Here is an 8,472-nt window from a genome sequence, read left to right as displayed (position 1 = left end):
ACAGGAAGAGTTAAAGAAAAAAATAGTAGCAAAAGAAGCAAAACTAAAACGATACAAAACAAAACAAGACCTTCAAAAATAACGAAAGTTTTTTATGCTTCAAGTATATATTTATTCATAGAGTTTAGTTGGAATAGCGAGAGAAAGAGCAAATGGTGTAGATAAATGGCATATGGAGAATTAGGTAAATAATTGAAATAGATAGATGAAAGACGAGAGGGCGAATGGGGAAAAGAGAGGTAGAAAGAAAAGAGATAGAAAGGACATAGGGGAAGAGGGAAAGAGAATGAAATGAGAAGGAAAGATAGAGTGGCATACAGCAAGATATGAAGAGAGCGAGAGAGGGTATAAATGTTTGTGTATAAAGTTTGAAAGCAGCAGCAGGCATGCTTGCTGCAGATCGATATGATACTCACCGTTTGTGAACGTGTATATTTGGTTGAAAGAAACCGTAACTTGGAATTTCCAAATATTTACGAAAATATTTTTGAATTTCTAAAATATTTGATAAAATATGTAAGAAATACTGATTCATCCCATGGGGCTAACGGTTGCTAAATAGTTAAAGACACGGATTAAACACCTGGATGTGTCGAGTTCGAATCCAGTTCATTCCACTGAAACACTTTCATCAAACCCACACCTGATCTTTTGTCCAACTTCCTGAGGAAGAGGTAAATAAAATAACAAATACTGTCTCAATGGGTCAGGAGTAGTCTAATGTTCATAGTATGACCCTACGCCAGTAAGTAGGGATTAAGTTAGCTAGTGTGACTTTTGACGAGGGTCATCTTTAGTGCATGTCATGATAACTTATCTGCAAACATAGGTAACAGGGTGAAGTTAATGAGCTACATGTTTTAGCCTTCCTAAGTATTTTCTATTCGACTAAAGATGTTTTGTTCATCTCGATTAACCTCCTAAGAGTGAGGTGTCCGTAACATATGCTTTATTATTCATTGACAGTGTATGGCCAAAGAATCTATTTTTAAAGGTCATTGAGGTGTTGCCTATGTAGAATTTTTCTATTTCTTGGTTTTCTACGGTGCATGTTCAAGCCTGGTATAGTGGAGAAACATTATTATTATTATTAGTTTTAAGGACCATGATAAATTATCTATTATATAAATCTCACCTGTCTGTCTAAACGTATGTATGTATGTATGTATGTATGTATGTATGTATGTATGTATGTATGTATGTATGTATAAAACTTTCGACAGAAGCGACAGATTTTCACGCGATCAGTATCTTTTTGAAGCCCAACCCTTTGGACGACAAATATCGAAAAGTTGGCTAAAAACATTAATTTCTTCACCCTCAACTGGGCACTGTTCTACAAGGAGGGGTCGCTTTTTTCGCCGATATTTTCGAAAGTCATCCCCTCTTTTTGATTGACTAGCCTTAATTTAAACCTTCACCACTTCCGATTTGGCAATGGACGCAACGGCAAAGACGTCATTTTTTTTTCACGTTCTTTTCCTCCTTCGCCGTACAGGTTCGAGCCTGCCTACCTACTACCACTTTTTTTTTTTTTTTTGCTCAACACACACCTTAAAACATCTGGGCAACGGAATACTCTACAAATATAGATAAATATATACTTATGCACCTGTTTGCATATGTATGGTTTAAACACCCTGTCCCCAGAACGAAGCATATTAACCTATCAAATATATACATATTCTAGTATTGATGAAAAGATAAACAACTTAAATGAAAAATAACAACCATCGAAATTAAATTTATATATAGATATAAAAACATCACACTAGATAAGAAAATATAACTACCAGTATACCACCTTTATTTAAATCCTCCTAAGGAAAATTAGATCATATGGTATCACTGGAAGAATACATAATGTATTTAAATCTTTCTTAAGTAAGAGAAAAATCCAAGTTGTCCTCGACGATCATACATCTAAACAATATGATATAAATGCGAGAGTACCTCAGAGGTCTATCGTTGGACCTTTATTATTCTTGATATTTATAAATGATCTTCCTGATAAAATTGTTTTGGAGATGGGTATATTTGCTGATGACATCACTCTCTATAACAGATATGAGGGGAAAACAAATGAACACATATCTAGGGAAATGGCAGACACTAGAGGATGACCTCCAATCTGTAGTGGAATGGGGACAAAAATGGATGGTCACATTCAATGCTGCCAAGACTAAGCTTGTTTCCTTCAATAACTACAAGAAACATTCTCTACCACCAATAGCAATGGCCAAGAACACATTGCCTGAAAGTACTTCTTTTAAACTCCTTGGTTTACAAGGAAGATGAACTGGAATATATACATTGAGAGCATTGCCAAGGCTGCTGCATAGAAGGTGGGCTCCCTCTACCATATTAGAAAATTAACTTGCGCCTGAAAGTATCCTATACCTCTATAAGGCCACCATTCGCCTATGTATGGAGTACTGTTGTCACATTTGGGCTGGTGCATCTGCTGCTTGTCTCTCACTCCTGGACAGGATTCAAAAGAGAGTCGCCAACCTGATAGGTCTTGAACTGTCATCTAGGCTTCAGTCTCTGTCCCATCGACGAAATGTTGCATCCCTCTGCCTGTTCTACAAATATTTTAATGGTAAATGCTCTGGTGAACTGCAAGCATTTGTACCTCCTCAACGTAACTACCCCCAACAAACCCGACAAGCGACTAAGTCCCACCCCTTTACAGTAGAAATCCTTAGGTGTAAGAAAGCCTTTTACTCCAATAGTTTCTTCCCCAGGACTACAAATCTTTGGAACTCCCTACCGGGATTCTGCTTTCCCAACTGTACTGATATGCAGAAGTTCAAGTGTAACGTGAACAAACATCTTTCTACTCATTTCCCTTCATAATGTCCTGCAAATTATGTCCCCGGTAGTAGCTCCTTACTTCAAAGTGACACTGTGCTTTGTTTGGGCTGAAAATTGAATAAAAAAATAAATAAAGCCCATATATCTATAAATAAATAAAATAATAGGAAAATGAAGTCGCTACCAGAAAAGAAAAAACAACCATAAAAACATAAGATAGGGAAGTAGAGACGATAAGAGTATGATATTACTTCAAATCAAAGGGATATTAGACCAATAAATAACCGCCTAGTTAAAAGAATGCTAACACCTCTCCACTGTGACAGCTTAACCACACGAAATCGTACTCTCCCTCCTCCCTCATTTCTATGCCCTTCCTTCACTACACCTCCCTCCAAAAACTCTTACTTCTCACATTCACAAAGTATTCAGCCTATTTTCTTCCAAAACGTTAACCACACTCAAATATCATATAAAACTAATGTAATTTTTACTCTGAGGTGTTATCCTTGAAACATGTATGCACATATGTAACCAATAATGTTTGCATGATAAAAAGACTATATATATATATATATATATATATATATATATATATATATATATATATATATATATGCAATTTTGTCTCTGTGTGTGTGAGTTCGTTCCTTATAGACTCCGAAATGGCTGAACAGATTTTTTTTTAATTTACAGAACTTAAAGTCTGGGAGTGATCTTAGTTAAGTTTTGTCTCAGAATACTCCCAATAATTGCCGATAATCGATAATCAAAACTGTTATTTTAATTTATCTATCATCGGGAAAGCCATTTTTTCCATGTCGTCACTTAGCAACAATGATAAAACAACAGGCCGTGAAAATTTTACTGTGAATAAGTTGATAGCATGTTTTCTTTTGCTTTTTTTTTTTTTTTTTTTGCTTTGTTGCATGACATGATCTGTAGGTTCAAACACTGCACATAAATTTCTTAATTTATTTTTTTCATTAACTTAAAGAATTTTATAAGACTTGAAAATGTATGTGTTTTTTTTTGGGGGGGGGCATGACGTGGTCTGTAGGTTCAAACCCCACACGCAAATATCTTTTTTTTATTAACTGGAAAAAAGCTTATATAAAATAATTTTATAAAAGAAACAGTAGGTTCCCTATATTTTGGACTAATTTACTACAGATTTCGATGACAATAAAAATATAGGAGTGTGAAATATTCGTTGATCATCATTCAAGCCAGGGCAACGTCGGGTCTCCCTGCTAGTACATCTATCTTCCCATTTTTATTCATATTTGTTGTTTTTAATTTCTCTTGAAGTGATGAGAGATGTGCTACATTTTTTCGAAAATATCATCACAACTGTGACGTTGCTAATCTAAGCCTGTTCTATAAACACTATTAACACGTGTTCTTCAGAATTACCTAAACTATTTCTTGTTTCCTTTGTTCCAGCTCGTTTTACTCGTCCATCAATTCACTGTTTTGGTATGTCATTATAATACAACTTAGTAGCTTATTTTGGAGCTTGTGGAACTATCTTCCTGCTAATATTATTTGGATCCATCAGACTACTATTCTGATCTTGAGTTCTATTTTCACAACGTTTCATGTAACATCCGAGCTTCTTCATGTGTATTTAGTCGAACTCAGGAATCTTTCGGTTGAACTTGGGAATCTTTCTGTTGCATGGAACAATTTTTTTAATCCATAGCATGCTCTCGTTCCGTTAGCCATGACTGGGTAGAAGTCCTATCTAAGTATTTTGAATATTGCTCACACTGAGGATTTGAACCTTCAAACTTCAGAAGAGTGTAGCTTAAAACTGAATTTTACCAAGTATTTTATCCACTATGTTATGGATCCTTGCAAACAAGATACACCTGAAGAAGGTCGAAGGTTACATCAATTGAAATGTTGTGAAAATAACACTCAAGATGAGAACAGTAGTCAGAAGAGTGTAAATAATACGAAATATCAATCCCCATCTCACAAATTCAGAAACATAATCTCTTCCCGCTGACTGTTTACCTCCTTTCAACGGGTATCTCCTGTCTGTGATAATCATCTTTTACTCTTGTTAGTTTTTTCATCAAATAGCTTCACACCTTCTCTGGGATGATTTCCATAAAAAAAAAGCAAGCCTTGAAAAAATAGACAACATATTTCTGTAAAAATAACGTTTATTTATATTACAACATTTTTTTTTTACTCAGCCAAGGGAGATAACTTGATTGATTTGTCTCCAATAGTTTCTTCTTTGATACACCGATTGCATATTATAAAGGGGGGTAACCCTTGAATAGTTTACCTCCTTTCCGTTTACCAAAACACATACAAAGTTCTCATCATCATCATCATCATCATCATCATCATCATCATCATCATCTGTTTATTTTACATGCTGGCATGTGTTGAACGGCATAAAGAAATTTATTTAAAAAATAAACTATCTCTGGCGAAGTCTTTATAGGTCCTTCTTTTGTCTCCCCCCCCCCACCTTGTTTTCCATGACATTTCCCTGGCAACTGGACCAGCTACCTCAGCTGTTCTACATATACTGATCTAAGAACTCTCATCCATTCTTTCACCGTGACCATATTCGGCACCTGATAATTTGGATTAGTCAGACTACTGTTCTAATCTTGAGCGTTTCATACTTCTGATGATCAGTGAAAGCTGTAATATTGGAGTCAAGTGCTAAAGTTATTCTTTTTTTCTCCTTGCTGAGGATCAAGTATACCATGAAAATTCTAAGAATATAACACCACGCTATCCTCTTGGTTCGAAACACGTTGGTGAATAAATAAGTTATAATTAAATATTATCGAGATCTTTAATATTGTCATTATTCTTTTTACCCTGTCTTGTATCCAACTGCGTTTTTCTTCAATGATTTATTGCCATAGCCTTCAAACACACTATACACAAAATTTCAAACAAACAGCAACACCCTCCTCACATTTTTATTATTTATTATTTATAAATAATAGAGACATTCAGATCTCTTTTGACAGTCTGTAAGAAATTTTGAAAGGAACGCATTATTTAATCCACAGAGGTCGCTTGTTCTTGTTCTATCAGCCATTATTGCATAGAATTCTTAATTTGTAATTGTATTCTTAGTATCGCCTGTACTAAGTATTGAACCTTCAACCGCTAGAAGATTGTTACTGAGACCTAATTATTACTTAGTTCTTATATTCATTATGTCACAGGTCCTTTCAGAAGAAGATCAGAGGTTACATCGACCGAAACACTGAGAATAGCATCCAAGGTGAAAACAGTAATTGAAATAATCCAAACTATCAGTCACCATCTCAAAAACTTCAGAAACATGCACTAAGATAAAATAACGAAGGCGAACCTATTGCATAAAACCTGCGATTGCAAAACATGTAATAAAAATAGGAAGAGATGATGTCATGATATGAGGTGTCATGGTGTAGATTACGTTTTGATAAAAGCTCACGTAATAAACATCAGATAATCATAAAAAGTTTTGATTTGTGTTTGCAGTTAAATAAATAAGCGTCCTGATTGACAGAGATAACTAATGATTTAGAACAATGGTCGCCACACAGTGTGAACCTGGTGTGATATTATGAGACAGGATTCTGGTTATGAACCCGAACCGTCTACAGTTGATTTGGAGGTCAAAATAAAAAGAGAAAAACAATAAGAGAAATGGATAAAGCGAAAATATTCTGTTAGATGGAAACAGATTTCCACCTAAGAATAAGCAGTAAATGGTTTGTACTTGAAAGGAAAGTAACTATTTACTCTTTGTTGTCTTGTTTGATCAAAACAGCTTTAGATCCATTGCATTCGACCAACTGACATTGAGAACAAGATTCAATGGACGTTTCGCTCAGCAACTACAATTAACTACGTCTTCATTAAAAAGTAACTTTTTTCGGTTATAATTATATATATCATAATAAAATCATATTCCTGTCTGTTTGTTCACAATTTGATCAATATATATACAAAATGTGTTTCACAAATTAATTTTCATACTAAAAACGGACTTTTATACAATTTTATTCCAGCATGATTTCTATATATACTATTTATTCAAATGAAATCTACATTCAAAAAGTTATGCCATTTACATATTACATTCAAGAAATTCTATTTTAATAATTAGCTTCAAGTTATTAATTGTTCATTGTAATAGATTTATTAATTGTTCTATTTAGAAATATTATTTAAGATTTTTTTTTATTTAAATTATATTTAATTCAATTTATTTTCAATTATTATTATCTGGAAGTAAGTTTATTTATTTAAGCTATGAGAGTTATTTCCTCTTTAAGCTATGAGAATTACTTCCCATTTAATTTACATAGACGAAGGTAGATATGTTTTTTATCTTCCATAAATACAAAATGTGATCCACTTTCAGAAAAATCGTAAGAAGTTAAGATATTTGGTGTATCTTAAATAGTATGTGCCTAAACCTCCACCCAGCAGTGTTTTAGCTTGGCAACACCAGGCACATACAGCTAGTGATAGATAATTGTGTTCATTAATTTATTCAGAAGCATTTTCATCCAAATTACTTTTTCATATTTGTTTCTTACCATTAATAAAGATCAATTTATTTCACATTTCGAATCCATTACATTAGTAGGTTGAAAAGTATGATCAACAAAAGAATGGTGTTATCCGAAAAAGCTGTAACTACGAATCTGATTGCAGGTATTTACCTCATTAGCTATCGTTGGACATTTCACCTTCAGTGGAAGGGGGGGGGCTGGATAGTTGATTGTGTATGCAAGCTGCTAAAAATATCGACATTCTACTACAATAAGCTATTTCAATTCTTCATTCCAGCTGCGACATCTTTCACCATTTTGAAAACCAATAAAACTCTAAAAAAAAAAAACTGTAAAAACAAGCATTCGGGTTTGAGTAAAAAAAACGCTTGATAAATTTTTTTAACGAGTTTTATTGTAAGAATAAAACAAAGATCTACAAATAATGACAAAAAGCATTACCAAAAACAAAATTATTAAATTATTAGAAAATTGCAAAGATAAGCAATAAAAGGGAGGTAACCTCCTTTTAATAACTAAAGAGTTCCTTCCTAGTATCAAACACTGTATAAACTAAAGAGTTCCTTCCTAGTATCAAACACTGTATAAACTAAAGAGTTCCTTCCTAGTATCAAAGACTGTATAAACTAAAGAGTTCCTTCCTAGTATCAAACACTGTATAAACTAAAGAGTTCCTTCCTAGTATCAAACACTGTATAAACAAAAGAGTTCCTTCCTAGTATCAAACACTGTATAAACTAAAGAGTTCCTTCCTAGTATCAAACACTGTATAAACTAAAGAGTTACTTCCTAGTATCAAAAACTGTATAAACTAAAGAGTTCCTTCCTAGTATCAAACACTGTATAAACTAAAGAGTTCCTTCCTAGAATCAAACACTGTATAAACTAAAGAGTTCCTTCCTAGTATCAAACACTGTATAAACAAAAGAGTTCCTTCCTAGTATCAAACACTGTATAAACTAAAGAGTTCCTTCCTAGTATCAAACACTGTATAAACTAAAGAGTTCCTTCCTAGTATCAAACACTGTATAAACAAAAGAGTTCCTTCCTAGTATCAAACACTGTATCAAGTAAAGAGTTCCTTCCTAGTATCAAACACTGT

This window comes from Euprymna scolopes, chromosome 30 (genome assembly GCF_053919585.1).
Source record: "Euprymna scolopes isolate OS-2025 chromosome 30, ASM5391958v1, whole genome shotgun sequence".
NCBI classification, from domain to species: domain Eukaryota; kingdom Metazoa; phylum Mollusca; class Cephalopoda; order Sepiida; family Sepiolidae; genus Euprymna; species Euprymna scolopes.
The sequence above is the reverse complement of the archived record's forward strand: the minus strand, read 5'-3'. Positions refer to the sequence as shown.